Source organism: Microplitis demolitor, chromosome 2 (assembly GCF_026212275.2).
Source record: "Microplitis demolitor isolate Queensland-Clemson2020A chromosome 2, iyMicDemo2.1a, whole genome shotgun sequence".
Lineage (NCBI taxonomy): Eukaryota > Metazoa > Arthropoda > Insecta > Hymenoptera > Braconidae > Microplitis > Microplitis demolitor.
The window spans coordinates 12,065,217-12,076,617 of NC_068546.1; positions in this window are offsets into that span (position 1 = coordinate 12,065,217).

Genomic DNA, 11,401 nt, shown 5'->3' on the forward strand with positions numbered 1-11,401 from the left:
TGTAAAGTATCACTTTTTATTTCACATCTTTTTGTAAAGAATCAAATTTTGTTTCAAATAAATTTGAGTTCTATGAACGTGGACTTGGCGCGTTTTTTACAGTGAAACTGTTTTTGTTCGGATTATCGTTTTCTTAATTCGTATACGCATACCGTGTTACTTTTTGTGAGTGAACTATAATTTTTTTATTTTTGATATTGTTTATTAAGTTATGCGATGCAATTGGTGAAAATTTTATAGTTAAAAATATAAGTTGAAACGAATGGTCATCAACCGGGTATGACTTTAAATTTGATTTACATACAATACTGCTATCTTTTTCTTGCTTTCCTTCTCCTAAAATCTGAAACTGTTACCCTGTCATTTATTTTTATTTCCATTTTCATTTTTCTACGTTGTATTCATTTTGAGTTAATTTTGTTCGTAACGCACACGAACTGGCGCCCAACTAGGATATCTCACCCAGCCTAAGCAGAGCTGTGTGTCCAGGTGGGACTTCGGTTGTTATTATTTTATTTTTCAATTATTTTTCACCAACGCAGAGCCATAACGGCTATTGAGCGCCAACCACACTCCGCCGTGGGACGCGTAAAATAGAGGAGAACGTTATATATTTAAAATATAAAGTTATATGACCATAAGTATTTAGGCACGTCACGGACGAGTTCTTTCGTTGTTAAAATAATAACAACAATTTAATAAACCGTTTATTCTTAGCCAGAAAGTCGTAGGTCTCAAAAATGGGCCGAAACTGGCCAAAATCTAGATTTTGACCTCATTATCTCGGAAAAAAAATCTAAAAGTTACCATTTATAAAGCCACAACTGTTTAGGCCCGTCACGTGTGACTTTCTTCGCGCTTATAATCTTAAGAACGTCAAAAGTGGGCGAGAACTGGCTACAAACAAGATCACAAAATGATATTCTCAGAAAAATAAATAAAAATATAAGAATATAGGATACCAAACTGCTTAGGTCCGTCGAGGACGACCGTAACCACTGTAAACATGATGAGGACAACAAATCAAAGCTACAAAGTCTTAGCCAAAGAGCTATAAGCCTCAGAAATGGACGAAAACCGGGCGAAATCCAGATTTTTTATAACAGGGCTATGCTGTTACTCTGGTCGTCCTTAAATTTCCTTGTTAAGGGCGCCACTGGAAGGATTAAACGGTCTTCCAGAACCGGTTCTCAATACTCAAGGTCGGTGTAAATTTTAATTGTAAGAGAAGGAAGAGGAAGGAAAGTTTTATAAATAAACTAGATTTATTTATTATCACAATATTCCCTTTTATTCATTCACAACCTTGTAATTAAAACCTTACAATTTTCACAACTTATAACCTTTGACCTTAAACCTTATAACTTTATACCTTATAACTATTAACCTTTTTACCTTATAACCTATAGACCATATAAATTCTACCAATCACCTTTGGTGACTTAATTTACTTAAACTACATAGCCACTACCTTGGCATCACACACACACTCACACTCGATTAAAACATTGCCAACTACCTTTGGACTTACAATTTAAAATCGGTTACTTCCTGAATTATTTATTAACTATTCTATACATTTTAAAATTCATTTCCTACACACACTGCACTCGAGTCCCCTGGATTTTTATTCACACACACTGATTTTAAAATGGCTGTTCCTGCCACGCACTTAATAAATTAACTAATTAATTTATGAAGAAAAATTATTATGATTAATTAATTGATTTCAATATAACTTCTTTCCAACCACTAAATATTATTTCTTCAATATAATACTGATCCAAATTTACTAGTGTTACATTCTGGCTTATTTATAAATTAGACAGAATAATTTTAAATTGACCAGGTTGACGTCGTTAGGGTGTCAATAGACCCCAGGTGCGTCAGCTGTTGACCTTTCTTTATTTTATGCGAAAATGTTTTGATGACTTACCATGGTGGAGATTATGGGCCCCATAAGTCGGCCCAAATAATCCCTTTCTTACGTAGTTTCTTCTCCTCCGCCGGTGCGTACTCGTCCTTGCCGGTGGCCTTGAAATAGGCAGAATAATACCCGTAACGAGGGTCGTGGAAAGGGATGCTCCCACTAGGCGGACGGACGGATGGAACGTCTACTGGAATCAACTGCCAACCCTCACTGATACCAGTCCAGAAAACTGTGTTCTCCCTTGATACATTGTTGGTGATGAATAAAATAATATCGCCAACAAAGTAACGGTTTATTAATTTATTATTCAATTATAATTCTAAGAAGTGTCGAACCGTTTATTCGCCCACCGTGGCGAATAAATAATTCGAGACTTCAAAAAAAAAATTTCCAAAAAAAAATTTTATTTAAATTTAATTAGAGCCAGAACGTAACACCTCCCGACTTAAGTAAGTCGCGGCGCTTTAATAAAATCGGTACGACTTCTACTATAAATAAAGTGGCTCGATATAAATTTAAATTGAACATGTGACTCTATATAAACCAAAAGTTAAAATCAATTTTGAATACTGTAAAGAAGAGTTCTTGGCTGTAGAATTTAAACCTATACCTGAGACACAACGTTTATAAAGTTACTTAAACTTAGTAGTATGAAACTAAACATCAGTATCTAGGAATTTAATTACCTCCCGACTCGGTCGTTTGGTATTATTGAAATAATTAATCTAAATTCGTATTGATATACGTCCGCCTTGCGGTAATTTCTAAGTTACTCAAGAAGTAACTGCTTAAGTCGTAATTCATACTGAATAATGAGGTCGCTACCTCCCGACTTAAGTCAGTTAGCAACTCCTATATTTATCTTTATTTGTAATAAACAAAGTAATTAAACCTAAATTCATGTTTGTAAACATTTTTAGTTATCTGGTACTAATATACTGCGTATAGTTATTGACAAATATAAAATTTTCCTGATAATAACAGGTAATTAATAACAGGTCCTTAAAAATTAATGTATTGTATTCAAGACAGTTCCCTTAAATTTCTAGAATGTTTATATGTAATTGGCACAATCTGGCTTTCGCGTTCACTTGCGATTTTCACTCGCAATGTTCACTCGCGGTTTTCCGCACGGTTTCTCAAACGAGCTAACATCTCACTGTTTGTACACTCATGGATATTGGACCTCAGAGGTTGATCTTCGAGTTGTCGATTCAGCTCTGCATATGATATTTCTTGAGGTGGCGCAGACTTATGAGGTTTAGGTTCTTCATCGATAATTGATATACTTGACCTCGGGCGAGGTATGGGAGCCTTGCTTCTTTGACTCTCTACATCCAAGTCGTACCTTCCGCGGTGATGGTGGTGCAGTATGAGATTCGCCAATGTGTCCCATATTGCTGTTACTAAGACTAAGCTGCAGCCCCATATGCCATACAATGCGTACGCATGAAATATCGTGTCGAAAATGAACTTCAGAAGTCGCAATACCAACATAATTGACAATATGCCAGCTCTGCCCTGTGGTGAGCGCTAATTTTTCTAGCGCTTCTTCGTCGAATAATCCCAGCACGATGATGCTTCCTGCAGGTATGTCTCTTCCAGCTGCTCCCATGACTATGGAATTGAGAAGTGCTGGTCTCTCAGCCGGAAACATTATCCGGTTTCGTAACTTCTCCAAATCTTTCGGAGAGTAGATTCCTGATGTTGCCAGATGCTCTGGGTTTTCATAGTTCCAAGTCGGGATCGTCAGTGGTTGTAGTTGTTGTGGTGTCGGTGCCCGAATACCTTGAGGCGTCAAATGGTACCACGCTCCATCAATGAAGTACCCTGTGGGTAATATAGCGTTGCACTCGATGATAGTCCCTCTTTTCAGGAGTATCCTTGACTTTGGAGCTAGGAAATAACTTTGATTTTGTACGTTACCGGAAGTTCTTGATAACACTGTTCGTCCTGACGTACGCCCACGGGCACAGGTAGGCACTTTGTAATGTGCACTAGTTCACCCGCAACGGTGGTGTAGTACCCTGGGCTTTTCATAAGTGCATAACCGAACTCGTCTGGGGCCAGTGATGACAAGGCCAATGCATTCATCAATATCGAACGCTCTAACTCACAACGTCTAACGAGGACGTCATGGTAGAGGTTTTGTATTTGCTGCCTTATAAATTTCTCGACGTATATAAACTTGCTATTTACATACGCGAAAATATCCATATCCTCGATCTTAATCACTTCTATTTGCATGATGTAGTCCGTGGTTTTAAGGACCACTATAAAAAGCTTCGGGTGCTCCGTTTTGATAACATTATGCCCACACACTTCTACCTCACCTCGCTGAGCCAGCGCGAAGGTGATATCTTCTGTGGTGAGTGAGTAGACATCTGGATGTCCCTCTTCCCCGATGATTCTCGTAGCCGATCCGTGGTGGAGCAACGCGTATTTCATAAAGCACGAGTATTTTGGAGTTTCGCTCCAGAACGCTGTCATACCTTCACTGGTAACGCAAGAAAGTTTCTACGCGTCACATCGCGTTCCCGATCTTAAAATCACTTGATTAGTTTTAGTGTTCAGCGTTGTTTCATAATCGAAAAGAGATATTTCAAATAACCCATCGGCTACGACTTTTTCCCAAGTACCCCACGAATCACTAAAGACACCTTACGCACACGTACCGTCCATATGATGATCGCCGGCTAATGTCGCCTGTCTAAAGTTTGTAGTGTTCATTTTCAAGTCGATCATGTGGACTCGATCGTAAAGCCAGATTGCACCTGTTTCGTGCATTTTCTAACATCTAGTATAATCCATATCTAAATAGTATTCCCTACGTCCGTTTAACACGAAGGATGTATGGGAGTGCAATCCGCAACGCTGCATTACTCTATTTATCAATATCTTACACTCGATCACGTGAACGTGAATTATTTCAGCTGGTTGTAATAGGCTTACGATTACCTTTTCAGTTTTAGCTTTCCTTGCGGGGAAAGTGCACTTTCCTACATCTAACAGTGATAGCGTAGTCATATTCATTGACGACCCGCTGCAGTCATATCCAACCAGGCCCAAGGAAGAGGGAAGAAGTCCCAGCAGTATCACCAATCCGGTCATCTGAAAATTATATACGAGATATTCTTAGCTTGTTGAGGTGAACCATTTTCACCACCCCATCTATATCTACTTCGGCCGTCTCGTTTCGACCGATCGCGATTACATCATGAGGACCGGTGTCCTGCGGGTCTCCTTTACTTTTCCTTGGTTCCCGTAGTACGAATACCCTAGTTCCAGGTTTAAACTGGTGTGGGTTTATCTTCCTATCATAATAAAATTTTGATCTAGCTTTAGCCTGATGTAAGTTCTCATTGGCAATCACTTCAGCTTGTCTTATCCGTCTAAATAATTGCTCTAAATAACCTGCATATGTCTCATTAGGTTCTTCAATAGTTTGTATGCGAGAAGGAAGACGGGGTAATTTCCCGAATACCAGTTGATATGGAGTGAATCCCGTACCCTCATGTTCACTTACATTATATGAAAATGAGGCTATGTCTAGGCATTCATCCCAATCTTCATTCTCGCCTATATAATTTTTCAAGTATTCTTGTAATACGTGGTGAGATCGTTCCACCGACCCATAACTCTGAGGTCTATATGCGGATACTGTTTGATTTTATATTTTTTTGCAATATTTTTAAGTAGACTCGAAAGGAAGTTCGTTCCTTGATCAGTAAGTATGGCCTTAGGAGGCCCGAAGTAGCAAAACCAACGATTTACTAAGGCTTGTGCTACGTCTACGGCTGTTGCTTGCTCTAAAGCGATTGCCATCGAGAACTTAGTCAGGAGATCCTGTATAGTTAATATGTACTTATTTCCAGACGCAGAAGTATGCGTTGGGTACATAATGTCTACGCCGATTTTGTCGAACCCAGCATCAGGGGTATCCGTGAGGACCATTGGCTGCTTTGTCTTAACTCTAATTAACTTTTTCAGTTGACAATCCAAGCATTTTTGAATATAATTGATAACATCTTGTTTAATTTTGGGCCAGAAAAAATTTTGTCGTATTCTGTTATACGTTTTGGTCATTCCCTTGTGACCTCCCACGGCTGAACCGTAGAATTCCTCCAAAATTTCTAATTTTTCATCCTCATTTGGGATACGCACGAGGTTAAGAAAAATAGTTATTTTAACCTCGGTGTCCGTGAATGCATCAATTAATTCCTCGTGGATTGTCGGCCAATTTATATCATCTATTTTACTAGTTTTTGCCACACTAAATGACTCTAGATCTAGTTCCATTACTATATTATATACAGAAGCCAATGTCTCTCGGATATCCTCGACCGATACGAGGTCAGTATCTCTGTATTTAGGCGCTGCTACTATACAGCGTTTATTTCCCCTGTAGGGTATTACAGTAGCTCGATAGAAAGTTAGTTGTGCGGGAATTTCTAAGACGTCAGCAAGGTCTTTGCTTCCTTCGTCACGAGGTTTCCCTTTTACATTAGTGAATATTAGTACATTATCTGATTGCATTGACAACCGATTACGCGTTTCGCGAACGTTCGGAGCTATTTCTCGCGTCATGGGAGTTGTATGCTTTCGCCTAGCTCGTGGACGAACCGGGGCATACTCTCCTTCATCGCTGTCTTCTTGATCCACGTCTTTGCGACCTTAGATGTTATCGTCTTCCGATTCCGACGTTTCTCTATCGGTTTGGAGACGCTCCTTTTCGATATCATCTTTGTTACCGTTAGCTTCGTCGTCGCGTCCACGTCTACCATCATTGGTTCGTCGTCCGACTCGGGAATAATCTGGTGACGACTTCGATCTTCGTTATCCGAAACCAGCACCTCATCATCGTCGCTAGAATCGTTCGCAGATTGATGATCATTTGCGGGCGATTGATTTGGTTCTGGCACAGGTGGGGCTGAAGGCCATTCGCGGGGTCTAAATACGAATTGGACTGGAGGGGTCACCTGCTCAGGCTCGGTATCATTGTTTTCCGGATCGTTAAGAACGCGTACTTTGCGTCTAAGATCGTACTGCTTACTCGTCCGTTTTACCCCGGGGGTAGAGTCATCTTCGCTCGTTTCGTCCGGCGTCGTTGCCGTTTTATCTGGATCAAATTTCCGTATCGGGCCGACCCGTGCCTCAGGAGTAAACTCCTCTGGTTCGTCAACCGGATTTCGAGAGAGAGAATCCACGTTTGAATTTACGCGACCCGGCTTGTAAACTACCTTATACATGTAGTCTTCCATGCTTAATCGCCACCTGACTATTCGAGAGTTTGGTGATGATACCGAGTTAACCCATGTGAGGGGTCTATGGTCAGTAACTAACGTGAATTGACTTCCATAGATGTACGGCCGGAATTTATTCACTGCGTAGACTATCGCGAGCATTTCTTTTTCGATGGTCGAATAATTGAACGGCTGAATTTAACAAGCGAGACGCGTAAGACACAGGTTTATCATTATTTATTTCTCCTCGGCTTAAACACGCCCCGATTCCGTAATCGCAAGCATCAGTTGTGATGATAAACTCTCGTGAGAAATCCGGAAATTGTAAAATCGTCGACTCGACAAGTTTCTTTTTCAGCGTCTCAAACGCTTCCGATTGACCCTGACCCCATTTGAATACTACGTCTTTTTGTAGCAGGGAGGTAAGTGGCTTGCTTATTTTCGCGTAGTTGTCAATGAATCTTCTATAATACCCGGTCAGACCCAAAAATTCCCGAACCTTTTTAACATTCGTAGGTATCACGAATTTTTCGACCGCGTCGGTTCTCTTAGGGTCCGGTTTAACGCCATTTCCTGATATTATATGTCCCAAATAATTAATTTCTTTTAAAAATAGATTACATTTATCGGGTTGCAATTGCAAACTCGCTTTACGTAGACAAATAAACAACTCTTTAATTTTTGCGACGTGGTCCTCAAATGTTTTAGAGTAGACGACAATGTCATCCATATACACAAAGACACCTCTGCCAAGCAGTCCCACCAAAACCTTGTTCATTAATCTTTGAAATGTCGGAGGGGCATTTTTCAGCCCAAACGGCATTCTAACAAATTCATAATGCTGGTTTGGCGTAGAGAAAGCTGTCTTATGTATATCGTCAGGGTGAATTTTGATTTGGTGGAAACCACTCGCTAGATCAAAGGTTGAAAATTACTCTGCATCGCCTATCTGGTCGATTATTTCAACAATATTTGGAGTAGGGTAAACAACTGTAAAAGTTTTTTCGTTTAAATCACGAAAGTAGATTACCAAACGCCATTTCTTATTACCGAAAGAATCTTCCTTTTTAGGAACGATCCAAATCGGGGAACAATAACCGGATTCTGAGGGTCTAATAATACCCTTTTCTTCTAATTCTCTGACCTGTCTCGAGATCTCCTTCTTATGTATGGGAGGAAAGCGATATTGTTTCTTAAATACTGGATGGTCATCCGTAGTTATTATACGATGTAAAATCTCGTTTGTAGATCCGAGATTCTCTCCAGATAAATAAAATAAATCTTGATTCTCAAAAATGAGATTTTTGATTTCCATGCGCTGCCGATCCGATAAATCTTCGGTAACGTGCACGGAGTTGGTCACTTCTTGTGCCCGCTCCGGCGTTTTATTATTTTCAAAGATCGTGAATACCCTTGACTCTACGACCCCTGAAACTCTTAATTCCTACCCGATTCCCGACCCAATGTCTTTGGATAATCGTGAGTTACGAATAGCCCTGATAGGCTCCACATAGTCTGCATCAATAGCAGTTGATTGTGGTTCGCATGGAAAATCATCAATTACATTTAGTGATTTTAAATTCATCGACATATCGCTTTCATTCCGCCACAAAGAAGATTGTAAATCGATCACAGGCCTGGTAATCGAAATTTCAGTATCAGAATTATTGTAAGCCCGTGAGAGTGTACTACCGTTATTATTAGTTTCAAATGTGCCTCCGATTTCGAGTTCGGATGCACAGTATATTCAAGGTACATAGCCATAGTCAGATGAATCGGGAGTGGTTTTAATTTCAATCACGGTAACAGACCTTGGAGGCAATTTTTCTATTTCCGTTTCAAAGAACGGGATTTCGACATCGTAAAACGTAAATAATTTGCGATCGAAGAAGAATATAGCGCCATATTCGTTAAAGAATTTCGCACCAAAAATAGCGGGATGAACTGTGGGGAAGTCGTCTTCCACCCCATTGAATTCAATACTGTAGCCGAATAATTCTACGTGGATTCTACCAACCGTATATACTGGGTCTTTATTTATGCCCAATAGCGCTAATTTATGTTCTTCGTCGATACCTTGCGGTTTATTTAACGCGCCAATTTTTATAATAATTACCTCCGAACCCGAATCAAGCATGATCGTTAAATAATTTTTTATATCATCGCTTTTGACCAAAATTGCCGGTACCTCGGTTTTCCTTAAATTAATTACGACTGTCGCGACGTTGACTGGTGCGCGACCTCGAAAGGATTTTTCGGCGGCGTTTGAACTTGTTTCGAACTCCCGTGGGACCCGTCGTCGTTCTTTCCCGGGAGTTTTGAGTTTCCTGACGGCCCATAACGAGTTCGCATAAGCGCTGCAAATTTAAAACAATTTGCCAAACTGTGATTCATTTGCACACAGCATGGGCACTCTTCCCGGTCTTTCTCGGGTTTTCTTTCGTTACCGAAAAGTTTGTTTTTATTACCGTCATTACGGTTTCTCCGGTCAACGTTATTGTATTTGTTATTAAATTTACTATTACGGTTGTAACTCAATCCTTTCTTCTGCAAGCAATCTCTTTCGAATTGACCGCGTTTATCACAATAGTTACATCGGAGATCGCTATTTCTTTCTACCTGGCGCTCTGGCCTAGGCGGCTTAGACCTGTCAGGTTGATTACTTTGTATATGAGCTATTGTAACCGCAACCGGTGTTTGAAAACGCTTCGCGTTGTCTTCCTGATTCTTAAACGCGGCTATCGACGACGCGTATGTTTGCTCCAACGTATCGTGTGGCTTGAGTAAACACTGAACTTACAGTAGAGGTGAAATGCCATTAAGAAAAGCTGAAATCGCATCTTTTTCAATTTTTAATTTTTCTGCTTTTAGAAGCGTATATCGCGATAAATTGTACGAGAGCGGTTTACATAAGAAACCATATTTTCTTTGGGTCGCATGATGATATTTTCTAGCTCGGCCTTGCATTTGTTCGCAAATCGGTGACGGACAAAGACAGTGCGAAGCAGATTTTCGAACTCCTTCATATTGCTGTATTCCATGTATTCAACTGCGATCCGAGCGTCGCCTTTAAATTTTTGCCGAACAAATGTCAAAAACATAAATTTGGCACTCGGTGCTAGCATGGAACAAGCTCGACTACACGATCTTATAAAATCTGAAACTGCGGCGCTAGTACCGTCAAAGGTAGGCACATACGATAACGCGTCCTTGATTGTTATGTTCGCATTGCAGGCGAGTTCGTTCGGCCCACTGCTTCTTGACTGCGACATTTCCTCCTTCAGTTCTTGGATAACGCTTGGTGTTTTAGTCACGGCGGCCGTTTTCATTTGCTTAAGCTCCGAAGCCCAGCTTTGTAATAATTTAGAGTTATTTCGCATCTCTTTTTCCTGAGTAGCTACCGCGTTTTCTCTCTCAACCAGATCACGTTCCCGTTTATCCAGTTTTTCCTGGATCTCCGTTAACTCACGGCCCCGGTTAGCTAACGTAGCTTCGCGTTTGTTTAATCGCTCCTTTTGAATTATTTTAGCCTGCTCGAGAAGCTGACTAGATTCTGCTTCACGCTCTTTCAATTCTTGTAATCTGCGTTCAAACTCGACCTTGAGCTCATTGGGTTCACCCTGATTTACTAACTCGCGCGACTTCAACTCAAGTTCACGTTCTCCGAAAGAAATTTCTAATTTCCGTAATTCTGCTTCGATATCGCGCAGTTTCGTCTCTTTTTCGATACTTGCCTGGTCTCGCTCCGAAAGGTCACTTAATCGGTCATTAAGTAGCCGTTCCCGGGCCTCAAGATCTACTTCCTGATCATCGTGTTTTCTACACTGTTCGTTTAATTTTTCTGACAGTTCGAGGAGTTCCTCCTCTGTCATAAGTCTACGTTTATCCATTTTGCAAAATTATTGATTGTTTGAGCTTTCTCAATTGTCGAGTCAGTTATTGAATATTTATGAAATCATAAAAAAAATTGTCAAAGCAATCGTCATTATTACCAAACGGTAGGAAAATAAATTAATTAATAAGATTAACCTAATTTCAAAAAAAAAAAAAAACAATTGATTTGGAAAAAAAACGAAGTAACTATTCAACTACAAAATAATCAATTTCACACAGTTTTGCGTACACCCGATAGCTTTGGCGAATTTTGATTCTTAACCCACAATTGAGAATTCTAAACAAATCATATTAGGTTTCACACTAGTGAACGATGGACAGTAATGTTAAAGTA